Source organism: Pseudorca crassidens, chromosome 10, assembly GCF_039906515.1.
Source record: "Pseudorca crassidens isolate mPseCra1 chromosome 10, mPseCra1.hap1, whole genome shotgun sequence".
Lineage (NCBI taxonomy): Eukaryota > Metazoa > Chordata > Mammalia > Artiodactyla > Delphinidae > Pseudorca > Pseudorca crassidens.
The window spans coordinates 22,045,401-22,067,316 of NC_090305.1; the positions used below are offsets into that span (position 1 = coordinate 22,045,401).

A 21,916-nucleotide genomic window follows, 5' to 3' on the forward strand; every position below is an offset into this window, starting at 1 on the left:
ATTTTTTGATGATTTCTCTTTAATGTATTTGATTTTTTGTAGAAAAAGTATATTTTACATATATATATAATGTATAACTGTACAAGTAGTACTTGGAAACATCTTTAAAACTTTCATGTTAATCCCAGGTATTTAACCAAAATAGGAATCTCTGCCAAGGTGGAATGAAATAAATCTGACCAAGGCCCAACAGTAGGAAGGTCTGCAAGGCACATGAAATAAAATTATCATGAGAGTAGAAAGAGTCAGAATCCATGGAACCTATTCCAATGAGGTCCTTCCGGAAATAGCCTTGCACTCAGGTAAACAATACGTATGAGAACTGAAAGAGCAAATAACATATGAGACCCCAGGACAATTTGATGCACAAGTGCTTGATTAATGTTAGACCCAAAATAACTAAATGAGGGATATGAATATGGATAGTGGAACAGGGGATTTTTCGTAACTGCAATGATTTCTCATTACCCTAATGAATGCTTCCTCTGTTGAGAATAGGGTGATTCAACATAATACTAGCTAGTAGATGTTATCAGTTGAATTTTGTCCCACTAAAAATTCATATGTTAAAGTCCTAATCCCCACTACTTCAGAATGTGACTGTAGAAGTAGTCGAGAAAAAGGGTCATTACTAATGTAATTAGTTAAGACAAAGTCATTCTGGAGTAGGGCAGGCCTCTCTGTTACAATATGACAGCGGTTCTTGTAAATGGGGGAAATTTGGAAACAGACATACACACATGTGAACATGAAAGTGGAGATTGGGGAGGGGGATGCACCCATAAACCAAGGAATACCAAAGATGGTCAGCAAACCATCAGAAGCTACAGGAGAGGCATAAGAAGATTCTCCCTCATAATCCTCAGAAGGAACTACCCTGCCAACACCTTGATTTTGGATTTCTAGCCTCCAGAATCATGAGATGATAAACTTCTATGGTTTAAACCATGTAGTTTGTGTTATTTTGTTACAGTAGCACTAGGCATCATCCTCTGAGTATGAGCTAAGTTTTTTCCTAAATTTTGCCCCGAACTTAACTGAAGACAATTTATTTTAAAAAGGGTTGAGAACTATATTCAATTTTCTATGATAAACCATAATGGAAAACAATATATATAAAACAATATGTATATATATACATTCTTATGTAATATATATATATTTCTATATAGATATCTAAATCACTTTGCTGTACAGCAGTAATTAACAAAACATTGTAAATCAACTGTATTTCAATAAAAATTAAAATAAAAAGAGAACCAATGAATAAGGGGTGATGGGAGGTAAGTGTGAGAAGGGCTCAAGTACACTAACTAAAAAGCTGAACAAAAATTACTATAAATTTTTTATAGATATACATACATGTAGTAAAAGATTAAAATGCAGATTGAAAAGATACTAATGGACTTCAGGATGGTGGTTACTTTTATGGAGAGAGGAAGGGGAATGGGAAGTGAGGGGTGATGCTTCAACCATACTTCTAAATTATTTCCTTAGGGAAAAAAGAAGATCTGGGTAAAGGGTACATGACATCTATTATAATATTCTCTGTATTTATGCTTTACTATTTCATAATTGATTTTAAGTTGAATAAAATAAAATATATTTGCATAAACTTTCACATTATCGTATTAGAAAAATAACAAAAGTAAAAGTAAAGATTAGTGCACTTGCAAAGCCCCAAGTATTCACATATTTGCTTTACATGTAGTAGAGCCTCTTCCCTTAACAGATATTGCCAGAATTTCTATAGTTTCTAGAAAATAACAGAGCAGAGACATAATCTTTGCCATTAAGTAGCTAAAATGTTAGTTGACAAAACAAAATGTATCTATGGGTAATGATACTGTAGCTTTACCTAGGCCACATGGAAATGGGCTTTCCCTGAAGCATAGTGACATAAGTAAAGGCAAGCCTTCCAACATTTTATGTCAAACATACCAGAAAGCTAATACAAGGGGAAAAAATAAAGGCAATGACTTGGAATAGTAATCTAAAGTTTCCTCAGTTTGTGAAACAACCATTCAAAATAACTTAGAATTTACCCTAAAAGAAAAGTTCGGGGGAAAAAAGTAGTAGGACCCCTTAAGGATTAAGCACAGGAAGTTCTATGTGAGCAAATGAGCTCTCCCCTGTATAACTTTTTTCTGTCTCTTCAGTTTATTTTCATTTTTAACTTTTATTGGTGATAGCTTATTTAGAATACCAAAAGATATGAATATTGCATTTTTATGCACCTAGCACATTTGTTACTTTGTTCATTACTAGAAAGTTAATCCTTTTTTTGCCATTTGGTAGCAACTGTGAAATAGCTATTCCAACCCCCTTATCCAACCCTCCTCTCCTTTGATCACCTCACACTCTATGAATTCAAAAAATGATCATCAGATTGCCTTCCCTGAATGTTTAAAATCTCCCAGATTTACAACATTTTCCTGAGGTCCTGTTGTCTAGAATGCACTTGGTGCTTTGTGACCACCTAGAGGGGTGGGATAGGGATGGTGAGAGGGAAGGGATATGGGGATATATGTATACGTATAGCTGATTCACTTTGTTATACAGCAGAAACTAACACAACAATGTAATGCAATTATACTCCAATAAAGATGTTAAAAAAAAAACAAGCCTTCCATTATAAAGTCTTAGCCCCAAGTTATCAGTATCAACTCCCCTTTTTCATGAGGAAATTTTATTTTAGAAAATGTAGTGTCTTTCCTGCTTCAAGTCTAGGTCAGAGCCATCTCAAACTACTGATAGATATCCCCGAATTTAAACTTTGGGGTTGGGGGAAGATTAGAGTATATTTGTTCTGTCCTGGAAGGCACTGAATTATTAAGTGATCTACTTTCTTCCCAGTGACCAGCTTTGCAAACACAGGGATCTCAGGAAGTAACAGTTTTCATTTCACAGTCCTTGAACAACTGTGGTAAGATAAAGAGAGAGAGAGGTGTTTCTCTTTACTTAGCAGAATGGTATGTGAAATTAAGTTATATCCCATGGATCACCCCTGTCTGCCCTTGACTTGGCCAGTCTGGGGGCTGCTCCTGTATCTGTGACTACCTCAGTCACCAGTGGTGTTTCTAGATAAGCTTAGACTAACTGAGAAAGGGATAAGCCTGCAGGTATACCTCTCTTATGCCTCTTCCTACCTTTGTGGATATTTTGAGATAATTTAAATAGAGAATTTCTAGACCAGTGGTTCTCAACCTTAGCTGCATATTCAAATCACCTAGGGGGATTTTTAAAACGCTAGTGTCCATTCCGCACTCCAGACAAATTAAACTAGAATCTCTCAGAGTGGGATCCAGGCATCAGAAAATTTTAGAGCTCTCCAGGTGACTCCAATGTGCAGCCAAGTTGTAGAACCACCGCTTCACTTTTAAAGAAATTTGTGGGCTCAGGGAAACCGTATTGATTTCATCTTTCCCTCCCATCACCCAGTACACACTTTACCTACCAGATAAAATAATTTAGTTAGGACACTGTTCTTGGATTGCACCTAAAACTTTTTTATTGGTTAAATTAAGGTGAGTCTTTTCATGTGGTTTGGAATAGAGAAATCTTAAAAACAATCTTTGATGAAGTTGATCATAGTCTGGTGACATGAAGTGACAAAAAAATCAGGTGGTAAGTCATAATTACAACTCGAAACTGGTTCCTAGGTAGAACTGTTGGTATCTCACCACTACTAGACTTGAGTGTGGGTAATATGGCATATTGAAAATGGGAGGAACAAGAAAGGATAAAGTCTGTGAACTATTTCCTTATTAACCGCTCAGCTGGTAGATGCTATGGCTACTATTTTAAGTTTGTTCGAAGTGTTCTAATATCTTTAGAGCTATACCAGAGTTAAACTATTGTAGATCTGTAATAAATATTGGCAAGACCAATTGTTCAATACATGACAGCACAGGATGATTTAGCTAATAGAATGCAAGCTTCAGCGCACCACACTTTCAAAGGCCCATTTTAAGACCCATACTTTAATTTTGTGGTTTTTCTTAAATAGTCAAGAGGCACAAGCACTAGATCCACCCATGAATGACAGACCAAATCATTAAAGAGTCCAACATAAAGGATCGCAGCCATTATTATTTTTTAACACTGGACTCTTGTACCTCTAAGAATTTGGTACATTCCATCCCCTAAGGTTCAGGAGCCCTTAACTACAGCCAGGCAAGGGACGCCTGGAGCTGCTGGAGGCCTTGCTGAGAAATAAACGAAACAACAAAAAACTGTTTTCTAAATTTCCTTCCCTTGCTAATGTGACAAGGTGTCACAAATTGGAAGTTGAGACAAAAGCACCAAGATACAGGAGATGCTGCATTCCAAAGGGGAATAGCACTTCAACAAAACACACAAAGGAGCTAGCCAAAGAAAGTCCTTACCCACATGAATGGTGTAAAAGGGCTAGGTTTAGAAAGAGAAGTGGATTTTTGGAGAGAATTAAAGTCAGTAACTTTAGAATCAGTGAGGCAAATTCAGAGATTACAAAAGAGATCAGTATAGAAGGAATGAAATCCACAGCGATGTGAACGCTGCGAGCTCTGGCAAAACGCACTGAGGGGGAAACATGTCTGCGTCGAAATGTTTCTACTTCACTCCTTTGTGTTCGATTTCTGAGAGAACTGTCACGTTTTAAGAAGCGAAATTTACCCAATACTTTCACAGCCTCCGGCCTGGGAAAAGCGTATTTTCTTTCTAGGGGAGCTTCCCGTGAAATCCATCTTTCTTATCGAGCCTCAGAGTATGAAACCAGAGACAGAAGCTCAGCCTACCGTCCCATCTCCCGTTCGAAACCCCGCAGCAAAATTAAGTGAAAATACTAATCCGTTCGCAAATCTTCCATTTAGAGTTTACATGAATAACTGTCATTTTGTTTTTTCATGGAACAGGGACTAAAGTCACTCTTGATTTCACTTTGTGGAAGACCATCTCTAATCCCTGCTGAGGATGGAAAGGAATAAAATTTTTAAACGGAAAGGTTACTAGCATAACCCAAGCAAACTGTTAAGTACCTGGAGGCAAGATGGTTAATCTTCAGATTCTACAGGAATGGGCTGTGATCGTAAGGCAGAAGAGAATTGTTTCCGGAGCTAGGAAACAAAAGGTTGGAGATGCTGGGGATCGAACCCGGGACCTCATGCATGCTAAGCATGCGCTCTACCACTGAGCTACATCCCCATCACGCTTGAAAGCTCTTTTCTAAACTACCTTCATGAAATAAAACAAATTTACATTTTTAAAACAAAATTATTTTGTTCTTTTCTAAACGATACAATTCTCACCCGCTATTTTATAGAACTCTGTTACCAAGGAATTCCTATTAACCTGTATCTTGCAGACATTCAGTGACTGATGAGAATACACTGATCTCGGAAATCTGAGTAGGAAACAGTCTCACAGACCCTCCTTTTCTGAGTGCTTGTCTCGTTTGCCAAAAGATATGTGGAACAAAGGAAAATTCCTTACAGGAAGGATAAGAAAAATACTTTGCCAATGACTGTCTTTAATTATGAAACCTACCAATCTATCCCCAATTCCCCTCCCCAATTCTGCACCCTAGTCCCGGACTCCAGAAACCGCTATGTAACTATTAGAAAACAAGGAGCCAATGAAGGTATTTCTGATAGAAAAATAAATTCCTTCCACTCTTAGGAACTGGGAGGGCTAAAGGGTAAAGATGTTGGATTGCTTCCTAAGGCCTCTGATCCTCATTTTATCCAAAGAATACAAATCAAATCCAAGGAATACGAATCCTCGGATCTTGTTCTGATTCTTTGGAAAGAAAAGCCAGGAAGTAAGAAACGTGTTACTTTTAAGATTGAGGCAAAACCTCTGCTTCCGGGTTGCTTTATTTTTTCTGCAGAGGGAGTGATCCTTTGGAATTCAGATCACTCTCAACAAGGGTCTCAACAAATCAAGAAGTTTTTATCCCTGCCTAGTTCTGGGAAGTCCCCAGATATAGTAACCTGTGAGCAAACCTGGAAGAATGAATAAGAATGTCAAATAGAAAGGAAATGAAAACTGAGGATACAACAGGCATACAGGAGTGGAACTGTATGTAGTTCAGAACGGTTTGAGTTGGGAGGTGCAAGGTGGAGATGAAGGCAGAGAAATCAGCTTGACCAAGATGACACCTGCATTTCTCATCTTTTCACCTTGCTAAGAGAACCTAAATTTTATTCATGTAGTAGAGATGGTGGTCCCAGACAGTTTACATAAAACATGAGTCATCTAAAATAATTATGGTTTTTCCATTTCTTTTTGCCAGGGATTGTTTTAATGGTAGATTCATGACCCTCTGATGGATAAGTTGCACTAGGCAATCAGCCTAAAATCTTCGGATTTTTTTCAGGATAAAAAGAGAAACATGTGAGGAGAGCCACACATCTTAATTTAGCATTGCTATTTGATTTTCAAATAGTAGTCTGCAAGCTTGAGAGAAACATAAAAATTGTATATTTTTTGTAAATAATGATTATTCCTTTAAGAGAAATGTTAAAAAGGCTTGCTGTGAATATTAGTTATCTATTGGTGAATAATACTCCAAAATGTACAGGGTTAAAAAAAATAATATTTATTATCTCAGATTCTGTGGGTCAGGAACTCCAGTGTGGCTTGGCTGGGTAATTCTGGCACCAGGTGTCTCTTGAAGTTGAACTCAGGGTGTCTACTGTGCATGCAGTGCTCTGAAGGTTGGACTGCGTCTGGAGGATCTGCTTCCAAGATGGCTCATTCACATGTGGGTAGGAAGCCTCAGTTCCCCCTCATGTCTTGGTGACTGACTCAAGTGGGAGAAGACTGCACAAGGGTGTGATTACCAGGAGGTAAGGATCATAGGGGGTCTTCTTGAAGGTTAGCTAAGACACTGTGTTATCCTTAATTGTATATCAGTACTTATTACAATACCCAGTGTAAGTAAATATTTGAATCATTTTTAAAATGTAAATGAATGGATGGATAGAGAGATGGATGTTTGCATAAATGAATAAACAGGAGAATATTTTCAGTGGCTACTTAGGAAATTTTAAAAGTGAGAAATCATGAAATTTGGCTTCAATCCTCTCAATTCCATTCAAAGAAATGGAAAATGTATAAAAATGTATAACTTATCAAAGCTAACATAAAAAGTTATAGAAAATCTGATTTAATATATTGCCATTTAAAAAACTGAATCGGGAATTGAAGCAAAATTTCCATAAAATTTGATTTCCAGTCTGAGATCAATTTACTGGCATGTTCTATGAAATCGTAAAGGAAGCATTAACCTCTGTGTTGTACAAAATATTCTGAAAAACTATAAATTATTTTAGGAGATTAGTATAATACTGATACCAAAACCCAGTGGAGAAAATACAAGAAGGAAAAATTATAGGACCATTTCACTATAAGTACAGAGACAAAAACGTATAAAAAACTAGCAAACAGACTTCCAGTTTCTGGTTCCATATATAAGAGGCTGGGAAGTCACCACTCCATTCTATCAAGAAGGAAAAAGCTGAGCAGACTGAAAAATCAACACCTTTTCTTGAATCTATAAGAGAGGTGTGGACACAGGGCAAACGGCTGCCCCCAAGAATGGAGAGATAGACAGGTGAATAAAGGGAGTGATGACTTACCTGAGCAGTGACTCACAAGTGGAAACCACAGAAAGAACAAAAACCTGAACTGTAATGATAAATTGCTTAAGGATCCATGTAAGCAAGTCTGAGAGTTAAAAACTCCAGGGACCCTGAATCATGGCCAGGGCAGGGTGGAGGTGGCATCCCCACAGTTCTGCGAGTTTTACCCCTAGGAGTTTGACCAGATTCTCACATTAAATATGCAAATATTGGGGGGAAATTCCTTCATGCTTCCAGCAGAGTGGGGAGAAGAGGAACCCTGTTGAAATATGCCAGAGCACTCTGTTGTTCTTAACAAGGCCTGCCTACTAAAGAATCTATTTAACCAGACCCTAACTTGCTGGGGTTTTGTCAGAGCCTAATTGTCCTGAAGGAAGGGAAATACTCAGTTCCAGCTGGCTCTAGACTTTCACATGAGAGAGGGAAAAACCCAACTCCAGCATACTCTAGCTATGTTGTCCCACCTAAGTCGGGGCATTTGCGGGGGCGGGGGGTACGACTGAGAAACAGTTGTGAAGTTCACGACCCAGAGGTAAAAGATCATTAAAAGACTGAGACTTAATCATTGGACTAGAGAAAGCTTCTCCTTCCCCAACATCTCACCACTACATTACTAAAGTTCTATATATCCTTTTATCAAGTAAACCATGTCAGGCTATACAGAAAAAATTACACAACATATCAAAAGGCAAAAAACAATTTGAAAAGGCAGAACCAGAAGAGAACCAGACATTGCAGGGATGTTGGAATTATTAGACCAGAAATTTAAAACAACTATGACTAATATGCTAAAGGATCTAATGAATAAAGTAGATAGTATGCAAAAACAGATAGGCAATGTAAGGAGAAAGATGAAAATCCTAAAATAAACAATGGAAAAAGAAATGCGAAAGATTAAAAACACAGTAATAGAAGGAAGAATGCCTTTGTTAGGCTTATTAGTAGAGTGGACATAAGTAAGGAAAGACTCTGAACTTGAGGCTATATCAATAGAAACCTCCAAAACTGAAAAACAAAGAAAACAAAGGCTAGGGGAAAAAAAAAAGAACAGAATACCCAAGGACTCTAGGACAAGCACAAAAAATATAACATATGTGTAATGGGAATACCAGAAGGAAAAGAAAGAGGGAAAGGAGCAGAATATTTGAAACAATAATGACTGAGAATTTCCCCAAACTAATGTCAGACAGCAAACCACAGATCTAGGAAGTTCAGAGAGTGCCAAGAAGGATAAATGAAAAAAGAAACAAACAGAAAACTATATATAAGCATATCATTTTCAAACTACAGAAGATCAAATAGAAAGAAATTACTCCTGAAAGAAGTCAGAGGAAAAACAAAACAAAACATCTAGCCTATAGAGGAACCAAGGTAAGAATTACATTTCACTTCTACTAAGAAACCATGAAAACAAGAATAGATTAGAGTGAAATATTTCAAGTGTTGAGAGAAAAAACCACAGCCTAGAATTCTGTACCCTGCAAAATTTCAAAAGTGAGGGAGAAATAAAAAATTTCTCAAACAAAAATGGAGGGAATGTGTTCCCTGTAGACCAGTCTTGCAAGACATGTTAAATGAAGTTTTTTAGAGACAAGGAAAATAATATAGGTCAGAAAGTCAAATCTTCATAAGGAAAGGAAGAATATCAAAGAAGGATATGGGAAGGTAAATAAAAACTTTTATTTTCCTTAGTTGATCTCACAGATAACGGTTTGTTCAAAATTATAATAGCAACAATGTATTTGGTTATATGGTTATACAAATATTGTATATATACTTATGTATGCTTATATATAACCGAAATAAATGATAGCAATGATACAATAGCTAGGAGGGAGGAAAAGTAGGATTTTTTTTATTACAAGGGTATTTACACTACCTGTGAAGAAGTATAGGGTTATTGGAAGGTGAACTTGGATTAATTGTAAATGTATACCACAAACTCTAGAGGGACCACTAAAAAAAGTTAAAGAATTATAACTGATAAGCTAAGACAGGAGAAAAAAAGGTTTTTGTGGTTCCTCAAAAAATTAAAAATAGAACTACCATATGATGCAGCAATTTCACATCTGGGTATACATTATTAATATTGTGATTTATAATAAGAAATGTATATTTGGCCTTCAGCCCTGCTGCTGGCACAGAGCTCCTAAAATCCTTAGAATTTCCTAAGTGAAGAGAGAGACAAAGGTGTTTTGTTATGTTAATGAGGTGAGCTTTGGCCAGCTTCTAGAGTTAGGGGCTGGTTGCTAGGAGAACAGTCATGCTGTTAAGGGTGCCTTCCATTTCCACAGGCTATTCCTAACCTTTACTGCATTTCCAGACCTCCTGTACTGGACTGTGACCAGCTTTTCTGCACAGAAACGTTGAGTAATGCCAAAGATGCAGTGAGAAATAAAATGGTAACTAGGTTAGTAACTATGCATAAAGAAATTCCTCTATGGTCATAGGGTGTACCCTTGAATACTGATGTGCAACTACCACATCAATACTAAAAACATGCTACCTTCTCCTCCCCTTAAAAAAAATTACTGAGATATTTTATTTTTACTGATTATTTTCCAGTGGATAGTGGGAATGGATAGGACCTCCTTTAATTGAGCTAAATAAATCTTTGATATGCAGCTGTATTCCCTTTTCCTGGGTGCATTCATAGGATGAATTTACTTGTGAATTGTCCCTTTGGCTTTGTACTACTCACTGCGTAATAAGACACCCCAAGGAAGTTTCCAGGAAGCAGGGGAAATGGCGGTGGTTATTTAACAAAACGGAAGAGAAATAAGCACATAGATGGAAAATAGCTCGATTTAAAGGGAATGATAATGGGAGAAAAATGAAAAAGAGCTAGAATATTTTATTTAATAATGTAAGGCCAAAGGCTGAATTTGACAGCAACGAAAACTAGAGGACCTACTGGAGATGCCGGGGATCGAACCCGGGGCCTCATACATGCGAAGCATGCGCTCTACCACTGAGCTACATCCCCTGCTGGAGGTCAGTCACCGGGCAGCATTCCTCTCCCTTTAAAATCTCAAAACGTTGTGCACAATTTTGGGTTTTTTTGTTTCCGACTAGAGAGTAGCCGTCATTGAAGACGAATTACATCTAAAGCCTCTTTCGGATTATATCCAAGTAGCCCCCTTCCGAGACCCGCCGACAACATCCAACTCGTATTGTTACTGAGAACAGAGCCCAATTTTAGTAGCTTCAGCACAATTATTCTTATTTTAGTAGTTTCAGCACAATTGTTTTTTCTCCCGTCAGTCAAATCGAACCCCCGGTGGAAAGAACTGAGGGATTTTTCAGGACCCTTTGAAAAATGGTCTACGAGCCAAAACAAAGGCTCATGGAAAATGAGACCCAATTTTTTTGCAGCAGAGTAAGTTGAATGGTCAAATGAATCTTTGGAGCTGCGTCGTCCAACTTGATCCCGCTTGGAGGAAAAAAAAAAAGAAAATTGTCCAGATAGATGAAATGTGAAAATCCTGCCCTCATATTTGTCCCCAGAGGCAACGGCTTGTCCCACAGAGACCTTCGAGTCCTCCTGACCACAGATAACCGGAGTGGTTATCTGTGAACTTTGGCTTCATAAAGAATCTTAGATTTAAAGAAGCCCGCATTCCTTTGTTTCCCCCTTTCCTTTATCCAGGGGCCAGCTTCTCGTTCCGCAGGCTACTTTACCCCGTGGAAGAATGAACGTGGACAAGACCTCCTAAACCAGCATCCGGGTCCGGAGCGCTTCTGCACCCGCAGCCCCGCTGCACTACTACAATCTACTGAAAAGGCTTTTCTGACCCCAGACCCAGATGCAGTGATTTTTGTCTCTCACTTCAGAAGTCATACAGCAGAGAACAGAAACTCTTCAAAAGTGAAAATGGCAACACCAAAGGCACGATTCATGATGATAAATTGGACTTCATTAAAATTAAAAATTACTGCTGCTCTGAGAAAGACACTGTTAAGCCATGGGCTGGGAGAAAATATTTGCAAAACACGAATCTGATAAAGGGATGGTATCTAAAATATACAAAGAACTCTTAAAACTCAACAAGAAAATGAAAAGCCGATTATAAATCAGGCAACGTATCGGAACAGATACCTCATCAAAGAAGAAACATAGATGACAGATAACCATATAAAATGATGCTCTACATCGTACATCATCAGGGAATTGTAAATTAAAGCAACAATGAGATACTACTACACACCTATTGGAATAGCCAAAATTCAGAACACTGACAATACCAAATGCTAGGGAGTTGTACGAACCCTACTCCATTAGTTTCCCTCAGATATCTACCTACCCACAGTTTTCTGCCCTCAAAAGCCTTTAAAACCCTTTTCCTTTATCTCATCACTTCTCTACAAATTTATTTTTCTTTCCTAAGACACTATATAAGCTCAGGGCTAACTACCCCTTTGAGTCATTTATCATTGAATCCTCCCATGTGTATGCATGATGCATGCATTAATAAACTTTTGTTTCTCTGTTGTTAATCTGTTTTTTGTCGCTTTAATTTGCACAGTTCCAATCAACGAAGTTAAGACGGGTAGAGGAAAAGATGTTTTTTCCCCTCTTCTACACTACTTTATCATCCTAAATCCCAGATTGAGAATATTGAAGAGCCAACAGCCAACCAATGAGGGAAAATATACAATGTGCCTTTATTGTTTAAGCCACTGAGATTTTGTGGATGTTTTCTTTTACATCATGATCAAGCCTATGCTGAGTGACACGGGGAAATTATGCCTTTTGTTATATGAATAGCAATTTTATTTTCCCAGTCTGAATTTTTCATTGACTTTGCTTGTGTATTTTTACAGGAGGCTTTGTTTTGTTCTGTTTTACTCTATTATTATTCAAATAATACATATTTATTGCAGAAAATTTGGAAAGTAAGAAAAGGATAAAACTACTAAACAAACTCTACCTATACTCTTACCACTCTTTCAGAAGCTCTCTTGAAAAATCAAATTTGTTAAAATTTTCCTTTAAATAATTTTGGAAATTTTTCTTTTTTTTTTTTTTTTTTTTTTTTAGCGGTACGCGGGCCTGTCACTGTTGTGGCCTCTCTCGTTGCGGAGCACATGCTCTGGACGCGCAGGCTCAGCGGCCATGGCTCACGGGCCCAGCCACTCCGCGGCATGTGGGATCTTCGCGGACCGGGGCACGAACCCGTGTGCCTTACATCGGCAGGCGGACTCTCAACCACTGCGCCACCAGGTAAACCCTAATTTTGGATTTTTGAATCACAATTGATTCAATAGCCTTCCCCACTCCAAAGTTATTAAAAATTTCACATGTGTTTTTGAAGTACTAGTAAGTTTTGTTTTCATAAATCTCAAACACCATTTAGAATTCATCCTGCTGTGAGTTGTGGGATATGGAGTCAAAACTTTTTTTCCAGGTAACTACCCAGCTTTTGCCACACCAATTATTAAATAGTCCATTTTTATCCATAATGGGGGATTATAACCCATTGTGCTCAGTAATTACCGTCAGAAATAAAGTATGGATACATAGTATTTGAATTGTGCAATTTATCTAACAGACACACATAGAACTCCTGATGAGAACAGAGTTCCCTCATAATGAAAATAGCATTATACCAATTAGAAGACTCTAAAGCCCAACTAATATCCTTTGTTTTACTCTCCTCCCTTCTTTTTTTCCCTGAAAGATATTGTAACTCTCTTTCTTTTCAAATGTGTATCTGAATTTCCTTTCAGATGAAAATTTTACCTTGTTTATGATAAAGTCCTTTGTTGAAAATATGTACATCTGAATCTCTTTTCAAATATATATTTTATCTTTTTACTGTGACACACTGTTTTCAAAGCATATACGTACTTGAATAGCTTTTTAAAAATATATATCAACCTTTTGAAGTTGACTTTCTTGTGAACAGAAGGATCTCTCTCCCCAGTGGCTCTCAAAGTAATTTCTTGAAAACTGAGGGATTCAGAGTCTTGTGGAAATGTGACCACTGACTTAGAAATTTTAAATATGGCTTTCTGTATACAGGAAGTAATGGGGGGAATATCCACTGGCACAAATATCCAATGGCATGTTTCCTCTCAAGTCTTAACACATGCATTTTTATGAGCGAATGATTTGGGTAGAAGACAATCTCTGTCACTCACAGGAAAACATATATTAGTCTTTAGGTATAGAAAGATAAAGGATGGTAAAAGGATATTAAATATTAGCACTTTATCAGAAAGAATTCAGGTAACCTTACATAGTGGCAACTTACCAGTATTTGCACATAGCCGCTCCTGGACTGTAGTTCTCAATAAGTTCCCAAATAAAACTGAAACTCATAGCTCCCGCATTGTGCATTTTTATTTCAGTTGACACATGTTGACTGGAAAAAAAAAAAACCACAATGTGAGAGTTGTGAGTTAAGTTTTATTTGGGGCAAAGTGAGGACTATAGCCCAGGAGACAGTGTCTCAGATAGCTCTGAGGAACGGCTCCGAAGACGTAGGGGGGAAGGTCAGTATTATATAAGATTCTGGTGCAGGGGGTACGTGCAGTTAAGCACACATTTTGGCAGAGGCTTGCTGATGTCACCGTTAATGATTTTAGTGCTTTTCTAGATATGACAAGATGTAAGAATTTGGGCTCATAAAATCTCCTGAAAATATCTAACTATTTGAAGGCCTGTTGTGCCAGTTTTTCCCAGAGCACAGAGTGCCTCATTTCTGATCTCCACTGCAAACTCCTTTCAGGGTGTGTTGAAGGTCAGCGGCTGCAGTGGCTAGTGATTTAGTCCTTGTAGAGACAGATGGCAAGTGCCAATTTTTAGTTGGCACGCCTCACAAATATGAGTGAAATTTTGCATATAGATTTTGAGTTGAGTTACAAAACTGCTCTAATTTGCACATCTATATATTTTCTTCTGTTTATTCAAATGCATTAATCCTTAGAACTCTGCTGTCCAATATGGTAGCCACTAGCACATGTGATTCTTGAGTAATTGAAATATGACCAGTCCAACTTGAGATGTACTGTAACTGTAAAGTACACAGCAGATTTCAAAGACTTAGTAAGAAAAAAAAAAGAATGTAAATGATCTAGGTAATATGCCTTTATATGGATTATTTATTGAGATGATAATATTTTAGATATACTGAATTAAATAAAATGTTATTAACTTCACTTGTTTCTTTTTACTTTTTTCAATGTGACTACTAGAAAATTTAAAATTATATATGTGGTTGGCATTTGTGCCTCATATTATATTGGGCAGTGCTTCCCAATTTACCGTGCTTTTGCTTATATCAGGAATGTACAAGACCCCACTTGGAATCCAGTTTGCTTCCGTCACAATGTAATGATTTACCAGGGACAATGGACATGATCCTAGTTATGCTTTACACCAAGACGCAGAGGCAAATTAAAGTCAGCCCAATTTCCCCACCCCACACATTTCTCTCCCTCATTGAGACCTGTCACTTTTCTGTTTCCTATTCCTTATTCTGGCAGTCAGATGAATCTATTGGACAAACTGAAAGACAAGTTCTTCCCGACAAATGGGGTCCTTCCAAGTTCAAAATCTACTTCATGGGATTTCTGTGAACATGAACAAAACTCTCCTATAGTCAGAAGCGGGCAAAAAGGAGATGAGATACCAATCACCTCACCTAGATTTCTAAGCATTTCCCGGGATTTCTAAGGAAGTTCAAGGAACATTATACTAGAGTCCAAGATTAGTCTAGCTTAATACACCTTTTTTTCTGGGAATACCGTTAATGAGTTCCCAATCTTCAAATCACAATAAGCCCTTTTACATTCTCACTCTACATACTGTCTCTCTTTTCCATAATAATAAAACCCCTCCCAATCACAGATTGCTGCAGAGTTGCCATCTTAGGGATCAGTGTGGTTGCCAAATATCTCCACAAGACTCCAGCTTAAATTTTCTTAAACAGGCATCTTAATCATGTTCAAACCCAAGCTACTACTCGTTCCAAGCTCGATCTAACGCCCACAAAGCAAAAACACAACAGACTGCCAAGAGGTATAAGGGGATTCATTCTTCTCCGCACACATTCCACAATCGAAAGCCCCACCCCAACCCCCCTTCTTCTGTCTACTTGGGCGAAGGTATGAAACATTTAGGATTAATCTGCTTGCCTCTGGCAGTTCATAGCCCAGAACAGGGACTTTTTTTTTTTTTTAAATGTTAGGAAAGAAAAGCTCATTTTCCGCCCGAACAGGGACTTGAACCCTGGACCCTCAGATTAAAAGTCTGATGCTCTACCGACTGAGCTACCCGGGCCCACGAACAGCCGCTTCTCTTACAGCCTAGAAAAGGTAAGTTCGTTAGGTTGGTTTCAATTTTGAGTTCTCAAAGCGTTGAAAAATAAGTCGCCGGCACAAGTACCTCACATAGTCAAGACAAAAGCAGCCGGCGGATCTCACTTCTACACTAACTAGCTGCCACCACAACAGGCAACACGTTTGAAACAATTTGACTTCCCTCAAAAATCCAGCGCTCTGAGGAGCTACCTCAGCTATTGAAAGAGCCCCACGATGCTCTCAAAAGCCAACAGTTTGAGTAAAAATGAGGAGGATCTTCTTGTGGGACAAAAGTTTGCTGCTCACTTCCCTAAAATCACGGAAAGCCAACATTTTCTTGTACCTATAGGATGCAAAGAAGAGAGGTGGAGCTTGGACACGTCCTTCCTACCCATTTACCCAAATCCTATTCATGTTTAGAGATTCATATTCAAGCCCTCTTCGCCCTACTTCGCTAACTCCAACCTCGCCTCCTCCCTCTTCCCATTCACGCACTGCTTCGCCTTTCCACTCTGGTCCACTCTGCCAGCTCCTGCGTGAGATCTTCCCAATAACTCAGTCCACTCCATCCAGGTTCCGGGTTGTTGACACTCCAGTCAGGGTTTCCCAAACCTGCCAGATTTTGAGTCTGCGGAGCTTTCTAATAGTATAAATTATTGTCCGGCCTCTTCTAAATATGCTTTCGGACTTCATCCAAAATTCATATCTGGATTACCTGTCGGACAAAATAGGCGGAAAGTGGTTTTGCGCCTGACTGCCTGAGGTGTGAGATGCTCTCTAGGCATACAAGGTGCTAGTTCCTTTCCCAGCCCACACGTTTCCCCGCTCTCTCACATTCCGGAGAGAATTCCGTCCGAAAGAGGTTGTGTATTGTTTCCTCCTCCCTCTTCCCTCCTTCTGTCTTTCAAAACAGAACCTCAGTAAGGAAAGCAGTTGCCGGGTCCCGACCGAGTTGCTGCCCTAGGTTTGCTAGACACTCTCTGTCGCTCTGCATTTCTTGGTAGGTTTTGTAAATTCTTTCCCTCTGTCATCTCTTTCCTTCCGGAAGGACCTAAATCCCCCTCTATCCGCCCCGTCCCTACCACCCTTACGCAATACTTAACGCTGAGGATTTCCCTGGTGGCGCAGTGGTTAAGAATTCTAAAGACTAGCTAAGTCACTAAAGCTAGTGACTAAGGGTTTGAGCCCTGGCCCAGGAAGATCCCCGATGCCGCGGAACAACTAAACTCGAGTGCCACAATTAGCCTGTGCTCTAAAGCCCGCGAGCCACAACTATGGAGCCCACGTGCTACAAATACTGGAGCCAGAAATACTTGACTTTTCTATAAAATACTTAACTTTTCTTCTTTGTATTCTTCTGCATTACCTCTGTGGTCTTTTAGGCAGCTTTGGAGGCAGAGGAGGATGAAGTTGGGGGAAAGGAAGAATTTGAACACAAGAAAAATGCCCCATTCCTGGGACTTTCCTTGGTGATGGAATGGAAACGCCTTCCTGAGAGCTAGCTGTGGAGCAGACTTTGAAGCAAGCTGAGAGAAGTAGGGAAGATACCCGAAGCAGAAACAAAGAGCCGCAAGGTCCGAAATCAATCTAAAGCCAGCCATTCTTTTGTTTTCCTGCAATGCATAGCAATGACTCCTAATTCTCCAATTCCAATGGGTCTTTTTCAGTCCGTGTGCTACTCTCATCTCAGGCGCCTTCTCTTCCATAGCCATGTGAAAATCCAGGTCTCTAGATGCAAGCTATCTGCTGAATTATAGACTCAGGTATGACCTTGCTTACCAGACATCTTCATCATCATGAAGTTGCTTCCTACACATTTCAAATTCATCTCATGTTCAAACAGTGCCAGAACCAGTGATTGTCCGTGGCAGACACTTACCCCTTTTCCTTTAGTAGCTGAAGGTTTTCTGTCTTCTCTTTCCATCTGGACCTAAATTTCCAGAGGTAACTTTCTGAGTTCCCTTCTTTGTACTCACTCCCCTGAATTTTTTGCTAGGTCTCTGGCAGTCAGGAGCAGCGGAGGTACAGTCCCCTGCTGTGATGATGTGGGAAACCGGTGGTACCATGGAGATGACCAGAGAAGGAGTGACAAATCCCAAGGTCCAAGCTGAAGCCACTTGAGGCACACTGACCATCAGGGAGCCAAAGGTGAACCTTAGAGGTCCTAGGTATTAGTTATTTTCTTTCCCTGGGAAAAGTGCCCAGAATATGGATTCCCTTGGGGGCTACAGTGTCTACAGTCCCAGTGCTCTTCAGAGACTTTCTGTCTTTCATGATTCTGCCCACTGCCTTCATTTATCTGAGACTGTATGGAGGCTCCATGTCTAATCCAGTGAGTATGAAGAGGAAGAGAGAGAAGATGCATCAGTGTTCCTGGCATGGAAAACACCAAGGGCAAGCTTTTGTTCTCTGCCAGGAGCTGCTAGGAGCCACTGGAAGGAAAATAAAGAGGACAACAGATAGCTCACTCAAAAAGGAATTTAAAAGCAGTCTCTACTTGGCATCTGCCCTAAAATAGACACTGCCTTGTAAAAGCATTTCTCAACTGGGAGGGTCCAAAAACGATGCCCTTGGATGTCTGTGCTTTAGGGGGTTACAGCAGCTGCTGGGTAAACTGGGCATCCTAAGGTCCAGTGTCTGTGGAGTCCTGTCTTCTCATCTTCCACTGTGAGTTGCTAATCCTACCCTCTCAGCCCTCCTAGCCTTTGAGAGGCTAAATGGAAATCTTTTTTGTTTGTACACATGAACCAGCTTCCCTCCCTCTGCAAAATTCACCTTTTGCATTATTCTACTCTTTTGATATACAAACTAGCAACCAAAAAAAAAAACTGAAAATGGAACTGATTTTGATATATTCACCTAATGCACAATTATGTATAGCAACAAAGTTGTTGTATAATTTTAATTAGCTCTTTGTTTATACCAATAGTGTTTATTTTAGGAAACACAAGAAATTTATGCATCCGTCTGTTTTTATCCCTCCCTCTTCATCTCCCCAACCCTGCACACACTACCCCTTTGGTTGCATCTCAGAAATCTTTGGTGTGATGTTAAATCATGTATTCCACTTTATGACTTTATTTAAAATTCTAAAAACAAGAAACTGGAATTCCGTGGGCAAATGTAGGAGATGTAGAAGGGAAGACATTTTAATTCATTACTCGCCAATATCCTTGCAGCTTTATTTCAGCCAGGAGTGTGTGTATGGGGTTGGGTGTTTTCTACTACCTGGTCTGTGAAAATCTCCAATGAGACCCAATTTATCATCTGCCAAAATCCAGCTTCTAACAAAAATTTTTAATGCCTTAAACCTAATTTCCACCCAAATCAAACTATTCCTGCCAGCTAATAGCTTCCAACCCTGAAACTTCCAATTATGTTCCCAATGTTCACGTTGACAGTCTCATCATTCCTTAGCACTGCCGTTTGGGTTGTTCAATGTTCTCTCAGTCACTCACTCAGAAAGATTTGGGACCCACTTCCCCCACCTCAACTGCTTGCGTCCAGTAATGAATGGAGGGGTGGAGGGAAAGGAGGTGGGGATGAGAAGGGGGAGGCAGGGGAGGCAGGTGAAAGCTTTTCTCTTGTCTGTTAGATGATGCAGATCTGACTGCTCATACAACGAAAAGAACTAAAAGAATAGGGCCGTTTCTCTTCCCCTTTATTCTGTCCTTTTTCTGTTCTGTCTTTATTTGCATATGCCAGTTGTGGTGGGAGGCTTCTTGCTTTGGAAGTGAAATGTCTGATGGGAATGTCTTTCTTTTCCTTTCTTCCCTTCTTCCCTCCTTCCCTCCCTCCCTTCCTTCCTTCCTTCCTTCCTTCCAGTCTTCCTCTCTTTCTCTCTCCTTCTTCTTGTCTTTATTTTGCTGTTGCCCCGCCCTGGGAGGTGATAAGCCAGAGGCAGCAAAAATGGGAAAACTATAAAAGCAATCCACTGCCCTTCTTTTCGCAGAGGATATGAGAAAAGGGGTTAAAACTTAAGTGGAGGTGCCAGGGATTGAACCAGGGACCTCGTACATGCAAAGCACGCGCTCTACCACTGAGCTACACCCCCATACCTCTACCTTTTTCTAGCTATTTCATAAAATATTATTTCTCCGTCTTTTTTTTTTTTTTTTGTAAGCTAAGAGTTCTCTGGAGAAGGTCTATCAGGTTAAATTACACTATTTCTGAAATTACTAAACTGGATACAGTCTAGTGGCTTCTCCCTGGCCTGCAGTTATTTAATTAACCCAGGAACAGTTGAAAGAATAATGCCTTCTAAGAGATAATTGACTGAGAATGTCTTACTTTTTTCTTTTTCTCTCTTTCTGTTCTTTTTCCTTCATGCTCCTCAATAATACTACCAATGGAATTGATTGCTCAAGATTGATGTTGTGAATCTGCCATGTTTGTCGTTTTGGGTTCAGGAAATCCTGAATGAGCCAGATCTTTCTTTTTTGTTTCCTTCAATTAAATATTCCTTGGGAAGACAGACATCACCAATGATGATGAGGCCCTTAGAGTGGAAAGGGATCAGGAGCAAATGGGTATGAAGTTAACTGTGCTATGAGCAAGAAAAAGTGAGTTAGGGAATATAAAGAGGAAAGTGGGAAATGTTTGTGCCAACATGGTTTAAGAGAGTAAAAGAAAAGGGCAGGAACAAAGGTGCTAGAAACCAAACCCAGTACTTCATTTTGTGCACTCTACTCTCACATAATCCAAGAAATTCGGAAAAATACCTGTCCCCACTGATTTCCATTATTTGCTACTGGTTCTCCAAGAATAAGTCTAGAAATGAAAAGCAAGGATTTAGAAATTTTAGGAGATCTTGTAAATTGCTTTCACTCCCAAGTTCATGATCAGAGGACTTGACTCATTTTAATAGTGTGTAGATCTAATGGGGTGCTGTCCAATTGCTTGGTGTATAGAATGTGGAGAGGGCAGCATACTAGAACGGGAGGGACAACACTTTATTCAACTTAGGCTTTCACCTGGCACACTTACACATAAAGGTAGGTTAACAAGAGAAAACCAGAGCTTATTAATGTGTGCAACAGGCATCACACAGAAGAAACCTAAACAAAAAGTAACTCAAAGTGGCGGCTTAGCACCGCGGCTAATGAAGTATATTCAACAAAGAACAGTAAATTTGTAGACAAATGACAGGATCGAGGAATGCAGTTTTCACCTTCCAAGGGCAGAAAACTGTGGGAAATTAAATATATGGGAAGAAACTAGTGGAGTAAGATTTGTTTGCAGATTCCTCTGGTGCGTCTCTGGGCTGATAAGAGTTTGTCTCCAGTAAAAGGAGAATTTATATCCTGCCTTTGGGTGAATATGGGAGGGTAGAGAGAGCTTTCCTGTGTGTGTGTGGTTTTTTGTTTTTTTTTTTTTTGCATCTTAATTAACTTCAGCTCAAAATAATTTTCATGTCAAAGAGGCATATTTTGCGTGACATAATCTGGTTTCATATATAGTCATGTGCAGAGGGAGCATGTTACAGTGTGTGATATATTAGAGCTAATTTGTCACTTCAACTCAAAAGTGCATGAAGATCTGAGAAATTATGAGTATGTCTTTCTATATCTTATCATATTTAAATCCTTTTAAGTTGCTTTTTAAATTTACAGTTTGATGTCATTAGTTTAAAAAGCCATTTAAAATTACATTATTTCTACTTAAACTAATTTACTGAATGCTAAACTAGATGTATTTCACTTTATTTTATTTTATTTTTTGGCGGCGCCGCGCGGCTTGCAGGATCTTAATTCCCCAACCAGGGATTTAACCCACGCCATCAGCAGTGAAAGCGCGGAGTCCTAACCACGGGACCGCCAGGGAATTCCCATATTTCACTTTTTTCCCATCCCCCCTGCAAAATAAGGAGGTAGCTCAATATGAAGAGGATAGTAGTGATTCCAAAAACCGAAGGCCAGTTTTAGGCAGAAATACGAACACTCACAAGGAGCTGGTCTCATCACGCAGAATGAGAAACACTCGCC

At 39.2% G+C, this 21,916-nt stretch overlaps 4 non-coding genes across 4 annotated transcripts; all 4 read right to left on the reverse strand.

Moving 5' to 3' along the window:
* Nucleotides 1-5,112: 5,112 nt before the first annotated feature.
* TRNAA-AGC (transfer RNA alanine (anticodon AGC)) lies at nt 5,113-5,184 on the reverse strand. The gene has a single exon. It is a non-coding gene; the product is annotated as a tRNA-Ala (tRNA).
* A 5,355-nt stretch (nt 5,185-10,539) lies between these two features.
* Nucleotides 10,540-10,611, reverse strand: TRNAA-CGC (transfer RNA alanine (anticodon CGC)). The gene has a single exon. It is a non-coding gene; the product is annotated as a tRNA-Ala (tRNA).
* A 5,228-nt stretch (nt 10,612-15,839) lies between these two features.
* Nucleotides 15,840-15,912, reverse strand: TRNAK-UUU (transfer RNA lysine (anticodon UUU)). Its single transcript has one exon. It is a non-coding gene; the product is annotated as a tRNA-Lys (tRNA).
* Nucleotides 15,913-19,914: 4,002 nt separating this feature from the next.
* TRNAA-UGC (transfer RNA alanine (anticodon UGC)) lies at nt 19,915-19,986 on the reverse strand. Its single transcript has one exon. It is a non-coding gene; the product is annotated as a tRNA-Ala (tRNA).
* Nucleotides 19,987-21,916: the final 1,930 nt, after the last annotated feature.